Source organism: Solea solea, chromosome 20, assembly GCF_958295425.1.
Source record: "Solea solea chromosome 20, fSolSol10.1, whole genome shotgun sequence".
Lineage (NCBI taxonomy): Eukaryota > Metazoa > Chordata > Actinopteri > Pleuronectiformes > Soleidae > Solea > Solea solea.
In genome coordinates this window covers 8,270,030-8,280,622 of record NC_081153.1, presented here as the reverse complement: position 1 = coordinate 8,280,622, position 10,593 = coordinate 8,270,030, and the positions used below count along the sequence as shown (strand labels likewise).

At 40.0% G+C, this 10,593-nt stretch overlaps 1 non-coding gene across 1 annotated transcript; it reads left to right on the top strand.

Moving 5' to 3' along the window:
• The first annotated feature begins 397 nt into the window (after positions 1–397).
• Positions 398–503, top strand: LOC131448014 (U6 spliceosomal RNA). Its single transcript, XR_009234144.1, has one exon. It is a non-coding gene; the product is annotated as a U6 spliceosomal RNA (small nuclear RNA).
• Positions 504–10,593: the final 10,090 nt, after the last annotated feature.

Below are 10,593 nucleotides of genomic sequence, written 5' to 3'. Positions count from 1 at the left end.
TTCCTCTTGAACTGTATATATATACATACATATATGTATATATGTGTGTATATATATATATATGTATATATATATATATATATATATATATACATATATGTCTACAGATATACCTCTGTGATGAAATCCATCTGATCCATCCAGCCATGTATCCTGTATACATATATCTAATTTTGGATTCAATTTGTTAATATATGTCCATTTGTAATTAGACATCTTGCAATCCATTGAAAGAAGTACGACTCGCCGTTCCATTATGTCAAACTCCGCCGACTCACAAGCATGGCCAACGCGGTCCGACACTGATGGTTATAACGTCCATAGACCTGCCACCGTGGCTAAACTACATAGTAAACCTTAAGCCCTATATATCTCTCACAGAGAATCTCTTGTGAACGTGTTACTTCGGTAACACATATACTAAAATTGGAACGATACAGAGAAGATTAGCATGGCCCCTGCGCAAGGATGACACGCAAATTCGTGAAGCGTTCCTCATTTTGCATCGAGGCAAAATTGTTATTATTGTTTTTAAAAAGTGTCACATAGGAGGTTTTGTGCAGATCGGACAACGTATAGCAAAGTTAGAGGGCACTTCCTGTTTAAAATGGCCGACTTCCAGTTTGGTCAAAGGCGTGTCCGTAAACGTGTTCAGGGAAAGTCCCTTAACTCCCATATGAAGTTTCGTGCAGATCGGACAACGTATGGCAAAGTAAGAGGGCACTTCCTGTTTAAAATGGCCGACTTCCTGTTCGGTCGGCGGCGTCTCCGTAAACGTGTTCAGGGAAGGTCTCGTAACTCACATATCTAGTTTTGTGTCAATCGGACAATGTTAGATTTTACTTCCTGTTTCAGGCGTTCCACTTCCTGTAGGGAGGTGACCTTATACAGACATGTTCAGGACGGGTCTGGGGTGCCACATACCAAGTTTTAGTTGGATACAACAATCCCTGTTAGAGCAGAATCAAAAACTATAAAGGTAATTCTGTCTGCTGTCACCAGGGGCGCTGTATTTGAAAATGAATATTTTCATATAGACGTGTTCAGGGCCGGACTATCATCAATCCTAGCAAGTTTGGTTCGAACTTTGGCGCCCCCTATCTCGAACACCATGCGAGATTTAAAAAAAACGTTTGATGACTTAAGCTCCCCAACTTGTTCACAGTGACCTCACCAAGTTTGAGGGTGATCTCACAAAAGCTCTACAAGTCTATTCAAATACCAGACGCCATATTGTCTGCCGTCACCGGGGGGCGCTGTTTTTGGAAGTGAATATTTTCATATAGACATCTTCAGGGCCAGACTATCATCAATCCTAGCAAGTTTGGTTCAGATCGGACCAGGATTCGCAAAGTTGTAGCAGTTTGTTTTTTTGTCGCAATAATCCGACTTTGCAGCATTACCATGGCAACATCATATAACGATATGCCATCATGTTGAGCGCGCATCATCTACCTTGTGTTTGGAGTGTTTTTACCAATTTTGAGTTGGATACGATAATCTCTGTAAAAGTTATTCCCAAAATCATAAAGTAGCTTTTTTTTGGTTTATTTTCTGCCACCACCAGGAGGCGATGTTTACAAAGTTGACAGTTTTTGCATAGGCATCTTCAGCAAGGTCCCATCATCGATCGCCACAAGTTTGGTTAAGATCGGACCTTCCATCCAACATTTATGTAAAAGTGCCAGTTTTAGCTGCAAAGCTAGCTTTAAACTGTAGTCCATTGGGCTTCCCTTTCGCTTCCTCCAGCACCCTCTTGTCCTGCTGCATCCTTCTCCTCCATCTGTAGAGCGTGACCCTGGGTGCCACAATATAGAACTCTTTTAGTCTATGTGAAATGAAAAAGATGCATGCACTTGGTACACACAGATTAAATACACACACTAAATACACACCCTCAGGCTTACTGAAGTCATTTATCCACTTCAGCAGTAGTAAAGTAGTGACGTAAAGGCATAAGATATAAATGAGCACAAAGAAAGGATCTGTTGCAAAACCAAGGATGTATTAACATTTTCACATATTTACATTTTTTTATTTACAAATTAATATTTACATATTTACACTATATATAAATTACTTAGGGTACTGGGAAGATGGTGCGGTTAGGGGTGGTGTTGGTGGTGGCCGTGGCAGCGGCGGTGGCAGCGGCAGCCTCCTCACGCTCTCTGTCTTTCATTGTCAACAGCCACTGCTCCACAGTCCCCCGTCAGCCTGGGCACAGAAGGTCCCCCGTTTGTAGCTGCTGTGGCCATACTTCTTTGTCTTTGGCTGGCCACAGCGTCTGCACATAAACTGGGGAACCTTCCTGTAGGGCTTTGTGATGTTCCCTAACTCCTGGGCACGACGCTCCTGCTCAGCGTGGACCCGGCGCCTCCAGGCTGTGGTGGGGAATGGCTCCAGCGATGGTGGCTGGAGCGACGGTTGGAGCCGTGGCTGTTGTAGAAGCTGAGGAGGGGGTGTTGGTGTCTGCTGGTGGGGCGGAAGCTGAGGAGGTGGTGGTCTCTGCTGGTGGGGCTGACACTGAGGAGGTGGTGGCACTCTGGTGGTCGACGATGAGGTCAAACAGTTCCGGGGCCAGCGGCCCTCTGATTGTGACAGCCAGGCCCGAGGCATCCGCGGGCAGGTGGTGCTCAAGGGGCTGGTCTGGCTGTTGGGGGTCCTGCAGCAGACTCCGGAACTGCTATGGTGATGGTGTCCCTCGTCATCGCCTTGCTCCTGATTGTGCCTTACAAGAAATAAAAAACAGACATGAAACAATGCATGATTTATCATGACAAAGATATTAATCATGACAACAAACACACACACAACACACACATCAGTGCTGCGAGCCAAAGCATATTGACTTACCACATCGACAGGGTGCGCTGATTGACATCATACAGCTGGACGCGGGTGCACGCCATGAGGGCAGGACAGTTGACCACGTTGTCCTGGATCTGCTTGTAGTCCCTCATGACGCCAGCCCAGCGGTTGATGCGGACCCCGGCGAGCGTCCTGGTGTCGTGGGTGTGAATGCAGCACAGCTCCAGCACGATGGCTTCAACAAGTTGAAGTTACTGCAGTTATTGCTTACCACTTCACACTGCAGTCCTGGTGTGCGAGCGTGCCGGTTGCTGGTCTTGAAGCAGCCTTGGACCAGCCTGTCCTGGTGGCGGCGGGGGAAGGTCACCGGTGCCTTGTCCCTCTCTGTCAGCTTCACCCAGAGAGCGACAACCTCCTTCGGCCTGCTCCATTGGCATGTGACCTGTGGGGGCGCTACTGAGCCATTTTGCATTGGTTTTTCACATTTCCATTAATTAATAAAAATTTTCTCCAGTTCTGATATGCGTGGCAATTTTCGTCCGTTTTCACACTCGTTTAGGGGTCAAATTAGAGATTGTTGCGGTTTAAGAAAAATATTAATAATTCCTACAATTACATTAGGTCCTCGCACCACTGGGTGAGTGCTCGGTCCCTAATTATGCAACTGAGATAATAGACCTTAATTTATTGATAAAATAAATACAATATACCATAAATAATTACATAAATATACAGTAAATACTGCTTCTGTTTGAACTAGTGTACAGTCAGTCAGTCATCATCTACCGCTTTATCCTCCACCAGAGGGTCGTGGGGGGGTGCTGTGCCAATCTCAGTACACCCTGGACAATTTGCCAGTCCATCGCAGGGCCACACACAGATAGAGACAAACAACCATTCACTCTTACACTCACTCCTATGGTCAATTTAGAGTGTCCAATTTACCTAATCCCCACATTGCATGTTTTTGGACTGTGGGAGGAAGCCGGAGAACCCGGAGAGAACCCACACACACATGGGGAGAACATGCAAACTCCATGCAGAAAGGCCTTTGTTCCAACCGGGGCCTTCTCGCTGCAAGGCGAGAGTGCTAACCACTACACCACCGTGTGGCCCCAACTAGTGTACAGTGTGAAATGAAATTGTGATTTTCTACCCATTCATTTAAATCTCTGCAGCCCATCTGATGTTTTCTGCCTCATAAAAGTCAGACTGTTGGAACTCCCCCCAGGTTAAAAGGTCATCTCCCTGACCAAGCCTTTTGTCTTGGACAGGGAAGAACACTTAAACCCCTTTAATGTTATCTGGGCTTTCCCCAATAACTTTAATAACTGTCACAGCTCACGCGATCAGTGCTTCTGTGCCAGCATTTTACAACAACCATATAACTTATCACAACAACTACCGCTTCAGAGTTAAATCTATGAAACCCCATGGTTCACAAACTGTGGGAAATATGCAGAAATACTGTTCTACTGTATAAACTAGGGTATGTGATCGGAGTGCGTAGAAAATGTAATAACTAGCCAAAAAATTTTGTTAAATAATAATAATTAGATTCACCTTGTCTCTCACGACATCTTAATCTAATTTCACTATACCAGTGTGTGAAGTATATGTGAGGAAGTGGAGAATGATGATGAGAGAATACATCTGCCTTCTGTGAAAAGTCCAGAGCTGACTTTGCTCAACCTATTTACACCACTGTATTTTAATGTGGGTAATAATGGTGTTACTTCAAGAGCTCAGTATTTTCTCAGGTGGTACTTGGTATAAAAAGTTTGAGAACCACTGGATTAAACAATCTCAAAAAAATGCAAATTATCTTATCTGATTTATCTGATATTTGTGATATTTAATTTGTGGTTTAAGTCTGAAACACCAACTTCAGGATGGCAACTGTTATACAAGTTGAATAGTAGCAGATTGGTGCACATGTCCGTGCTACTTACCTGAACTGTAAACCTCAACATGCCCTTCTTCCAAGTAATGCCCGTGCAGGTAAGTTATAGTTAACATCCGATTCTCAGCAACTCGAAACCAAAAACACACCCTGTTGATGACAGCTACTTTCAGCAAAGGGAAAAATACACACACTTACTTGTAGTGTGTGATTATTTTTTTCTTTAAAAACGTTTCACATAATGTGTGTCTTCTAATACTTTATTTAGTTTTTTTTTAATTTATTTAGTATTTATTATTAATACTTTTTATTTTACTAAAATGTCATTTTAGTAAAATTCTGCTCGAAAATATATTTTTCTACAGTGAATTTCCACTGTGTGGGAACAATAAAGTCTAATCTAATCTATTGCCTCTCTTAAACTCTGTCCTTATCAGTGGGAAGCAATAAAACTATATGGTTCATAAGAAGTTTGATAAATACATTAATTATCAGCCTGACTAGTTTTCATTGATGTCAGTAAGACTTTGGCCAGTATGACTATGTAACAGGTATATAATATAATATTATATTTAATATAATATTAAGTATAATATTTATACTAAGAAAAAGTCTAATTCTCATCTTCTGTGATAGTTTTTAACATATTGTATGTGAGCATGATGCAAAATGATGAGTTGCTGGATGAGTTTGCAAAACATAATTTGTCTAGTCAGATGGGTGTTGTTTTGACTCTCTGATGTGACTCACTAACTTTCTGCAAACTTCCCCATCACATATCACAGAAAGCAGTGATTGTAAGTCATGAGCTATTTTAAGTTTATTCTGTCGTGTGGACAAATGCCTTGATTGTACTGAGCTGTGGGTGTGAGCTTCATATCACTGAGACAAGGAGTAAAAAAATATTTATATATCGGTTGTTTTGTCACGTTCCTGGAATTTACAAGGTCATCTTTAAAAGTGTTGTTTGTTTTATTCATTTATTCATTCATCTGTGCTATTAGGAGTGCAAACAAAGGAGAATCTGTATCTGGACGCACTGTAAAGGTGCAGCAGACTAAAAAGAGCACAATCGGTAATTAATGAGGGCAAATGCATCAAAACGTACGTTTTTTTTAATATAAACAAATGTCACTTACATTCAGCAAGACAGCAGAGAACCTTAGGTCAAGGAATTAACCCTGGTTCTCTGAAACATGAACGAGGTGAAATGAATGTTAAAAATAACTTTAGGTTAAGGAATTAACTTCAGTTCTCTGAAACATAAATGGGGTGAAATGGATGGTAAAAGAAAACATTAGGTTGAGGAATTAACCCTAGTTCTCTGAAAAATGAGTGAGGTAGTGAAATACCGAAACACAAGGGCCGTTTCTCAATATCCATACTTGTGCGTACTTGTGCGTACTTGCGTACTCCCGTACAGTACTTGTGAAAATGTCATCAGCCTTAGTCCAAGTTCTGTCCCAATTCTCAAGTAAGCGAACAGCGAGGACGGTTCTCAAACCCGGAAGTGTTCTCGCTCCGCCCATTTTACCAAGTATGCATCGGAGGTGACTTAAGCGTACTTGGGAAGGCCATGTATCCCAGAATACATTTAGGCGGAGCATAGCAGCAGATAATAGAAACATAAATCTGAAATTAATATTTTTCTGTGTCCCGGAACAAAGTTTTAACATCATTTGAGGCGAGAAATGAGTCATTTAGAATTCAAACGTAAATGTGGTTTGTGTATGAAGATATGACGTATTTATAGTTTGGCAGCGACGTTTGTCGGGGGTGATCAGCTCCGCCTCTGCGGACGCTCGGCGCTCACTGCGCCCGGCACAGAGCAGCGTTACCTCGGCCTGTCTTCATGAAATGATCCGCTGGCTCAGACATTGCTGGTGTGATCCATAGATTTGTTGTAGACGTGTTATTTTGTTTTTAATGGAAACGTTTTGACCTGACAGTTTGAAAGTTTGTATATTAGTAATGTTTTATTTATTTTAACTTTGAATGTTAGATTTCTATTAAAGTCGCACGGTCATTGTATCTGTATTTAAATATGATATGTAAATATTAGATATGTATAGTATAGTATGTAGAGTAGTATATATTTGTACACGTACATATATGTCATACATACATATATATATATACTACTCTACAATGCTGTAATATATCTATTTTCCACATTGTATTATTTGTATTGTATATTTTAATAGAAATAAATTAATAAATGAAGTTAAATATTTAAAATGTAAAAATAATAACAACATATACAGTATATGCATTTATTAAAATTATTTCATATGCTCATTTATCAACACCGTAGGTGGCGGTAATGAGGCTGCAGCACTTGGCGCCAGCCACCATTCAAACAGCAGAACAATACATACATATTTGCATACTTGAGTATTGAGAAACAACCACATACTTGTGTACTCCCGTACTTGGCAAGTATATACTCCAAGCGTACTTCTCAAGTATATACTTCCCAAGTAAGCAAGTACATACTTGCTTACTTGAGTATTGAGAAACAGCCAAGGAGAACGGTTTGAATACGGACTAATGCTGCATTCCATTTACATCGGAACTGGGAAGTAGTAAGTTATATTAACGATGAAAGTAGCAGTGTTTTCGTGGTGACAGCCATAGATCCTGAACTTGGAGGGGGGGGGGGGGTTGTGCGGTTGCTGCAGATATAGAACGCCCTGTGACCTCAGTATTTTCGAGCTTCTGACAACAAATGGAACGCAGAGGTAGAGTGGTCGCACAGAAGTTACATACTGGAGCTTTGTAGGCATGTGGTGAACACTTAGTAAAACATGGATATTTGGAAATATGTGTCTCACGGCAGCTGATATGACTGTTTAAATTGTAACTAAAGGGACTGCGATGGCGCCGGGAGACGAAATGGTGATTAACGACTCATGGAAAAGGAACAACACGTCCAAACCAGGGTTCATTTACTGGACTCTGTCACCTAAACACACATGCATGGAGGCAATGAAGGCTCAACACAGTGTCCTGGTCAGGAAGGGGACTTCTTATGAGGGAGACAAAGGGGTCAAGTTTTTTTTCCAACAAAATCACTTTAAAACAACAATAAAAGATACAGCTCACACGTGGCAATATAATACATTTAAAAAAACAACCAACAAAAACTAAAACAAGTCAAAAGACAAAAACATGGGTTAACCCTCAGTATGTCTATATGCACGGTCGTAGTCTGACTAAGACAGACAGTTGGACATGTCGTGACTACTCCGAGTCGGCCGTAGGTAGCGCTGTATCACTCTATAAGATGGTGGTTGCCGCTCCTCCGCTCCCTTCACTGGCTTCCTGTAGCTGCTCGCATCCGCTTCAAGACTCTAGTGCTTGCGTTCCATGCTACAAACGGATCCGGTCCAGCCTACATCCAGGACATGATCAAAACCTACACCCCAGCCCGCCCACTCCACTCTGCATCGGCAAACCGGCTCGCTGCCCCCTCACTGAAAGGATCGCAGAGGAACTTGCGACTGTTCACTGTCCTAGCTCCCAAATGGTGGAACGAGCTCCCCATCAACATCCGGACAGCGGAAAGCCTCCACATCTTCCGCCGCCGACTAAAAACACATCTCTTCCGACTCTACCTTGACTAAGACGACGACGACAAAAAAAACAAAAAAACAAAAAAACTAATACATAGCACTTATGACTAGCACTTCATAGTTTGGCTTACTTGAAGCTCTTACTTACTTCTAGCTCTTATTTGTACCCAAATGTTTAAATGCACTTATTGTATGTCGCTTTGGATAAAAGCGTCTGCTAAATGACATGTAATGTAATGTAATGTAATGTTGTTGTTGAAAGATGCCCTCGTCGCATAATTTCCAGCAACAGTACTACAGTTTGTACGTCGTCTACTTCCTGGTCAAAGACCTGGGAGGAAACCTTTGGTGCAAGTCCGACTACAGTCTGACAACCAAAAAATGGTTATCAATGGGAAGCAATAAAAAAAAACTATATGGTTAGAATTTTGATAAATACAGTAATTATCAGCCTGACTAGTTTTCATTGATGTCAGTAAGACTTTAAAAATTAGAATAATAATATTTCCCAAGAAATACTATGACTATGTTCCCAAGATACAATTCCCATTTTTTTTCTCTTTTTTAAAAACCCAAAACATATACACATAAATCTTAAATCTCTCACATTAAAAGATGGGAAAATCCTGCAAATTTGTTTGGGGACCCCAAAAAATCTCCCGTGACCCATATTTGGGTCCCAACCCAGTCCATGAGAATCACTGCTATACAGTGTAATACATAAATACCCCCACCTTTAATAATAAAGATAATAATTACAGCAAAATGATATATTTTAAATGAATTCTGTTTCATTTTTACTGCTAGGATTGTATTTTCCTGAACACATTATATCTATAAGTGAATATATATACCTCAAATGCCTTATATTTGTCATTGGCTCAGGAACTCAATGTATGCACACTCATGGCAAACATGACAAGTCAGAGTTTGACCTGGAGAATCAGAGGGAAACAATCCACCATACATTTACTGTAAAAAGATTGAGTAATGACACCAATATTTACATTTTTATTCATCTTATTTCAAAATCCATGTTCTATATCAGCCTTTTCAGCACTGACCTCACTCACTTTTGTGTTGTTTTGAGATTTGATTTTACGGATTTATTGTCTTTGAAAACATTAATAATTTTGTCAAAATTATTTTATTAGGAACAACATTGAGGTGTTCTGTATGAACTTGTTTTTGTAGGAGGCCCTAAAAAAATACAACATAATAAAGGAAGAAAGAAAGCCGCTATAAATGTTGAAAAACAGAAGACAAAAAAAAGAATAAAAACAAGTACATTTTTTATGTACTTTCATTTATTTTTTGATAATTGTCTGTGTTAATGCATATGATTTATATGCATATGACATTTTTGGAATCTAAGGTGCTGAGAGGGAGTAAGTGACACTACACAAACAATAATAAAGCAAAATAATTCAATTGTGTGGAAATCAGATCAAATCAAATCTTATTATCATATGGAACTGTATGTGGAAAATACTGCACATGTTCCTGTTTTTAATATATTGTGCAATTGAGTGAAATAAAAAAAAAAAAAGGCATTTAAAGTGCATTTAAAACAAAAAAGTCCATCCACTGAAAACTGGAAAAAAATATATAAATATAATGTTTAACACCAGTTTTTAGAGAGTGTACATTTATTTTTTGCACTTAAGGAGAAGAATGTGACTGATTTAAAGGTCGAATGAGGGTCATGCACAGTTGATCCATTTCCAAGATGGCATTTTTCAACAATCATAAAGACAAAATGCAGCAAATGGAGGTACATTCCATCAGTTGGAGTGAAACCTTTTTTTGCTTTAAATGGTAAACAGTACAGCTCTCCACAATCTCTGACATAATCACCTACTTGAACTCAGTCCAGTTCCTATAATCATCAAACACGTATCACATATAATTCTTAGAGCGAGAGAGAGCAATCATGTTCTCTGGAACTGTGACTAAAATTATGGGATAGTATCAAAGAACAGGACCATAAATCTTCACTGCTTCCTGATTTGTTTCCAGAAATGAATGTTCAATTACATCAATCATTTTTTTTACATGTGATTTCAAGGTGTTCCCCCATTAAATGAGTCATGTACTGCAAATGTACTGCAAAAATAGATGTTCAAAACAGTAAAAAAAAAAAGCCTTGTTGACTTGTGTGGCATAAACAGTAAAACCTAGTGTGTTAATCTCACCAAACTGCTAAATGATGTGGCAAAGAATTTTGCTGCAATGCTGTTAATGTCTGGATTAAGAACTTTCAGAACAGTTATTATACAGATCTGTCTGTCACCACATGCACTTTAT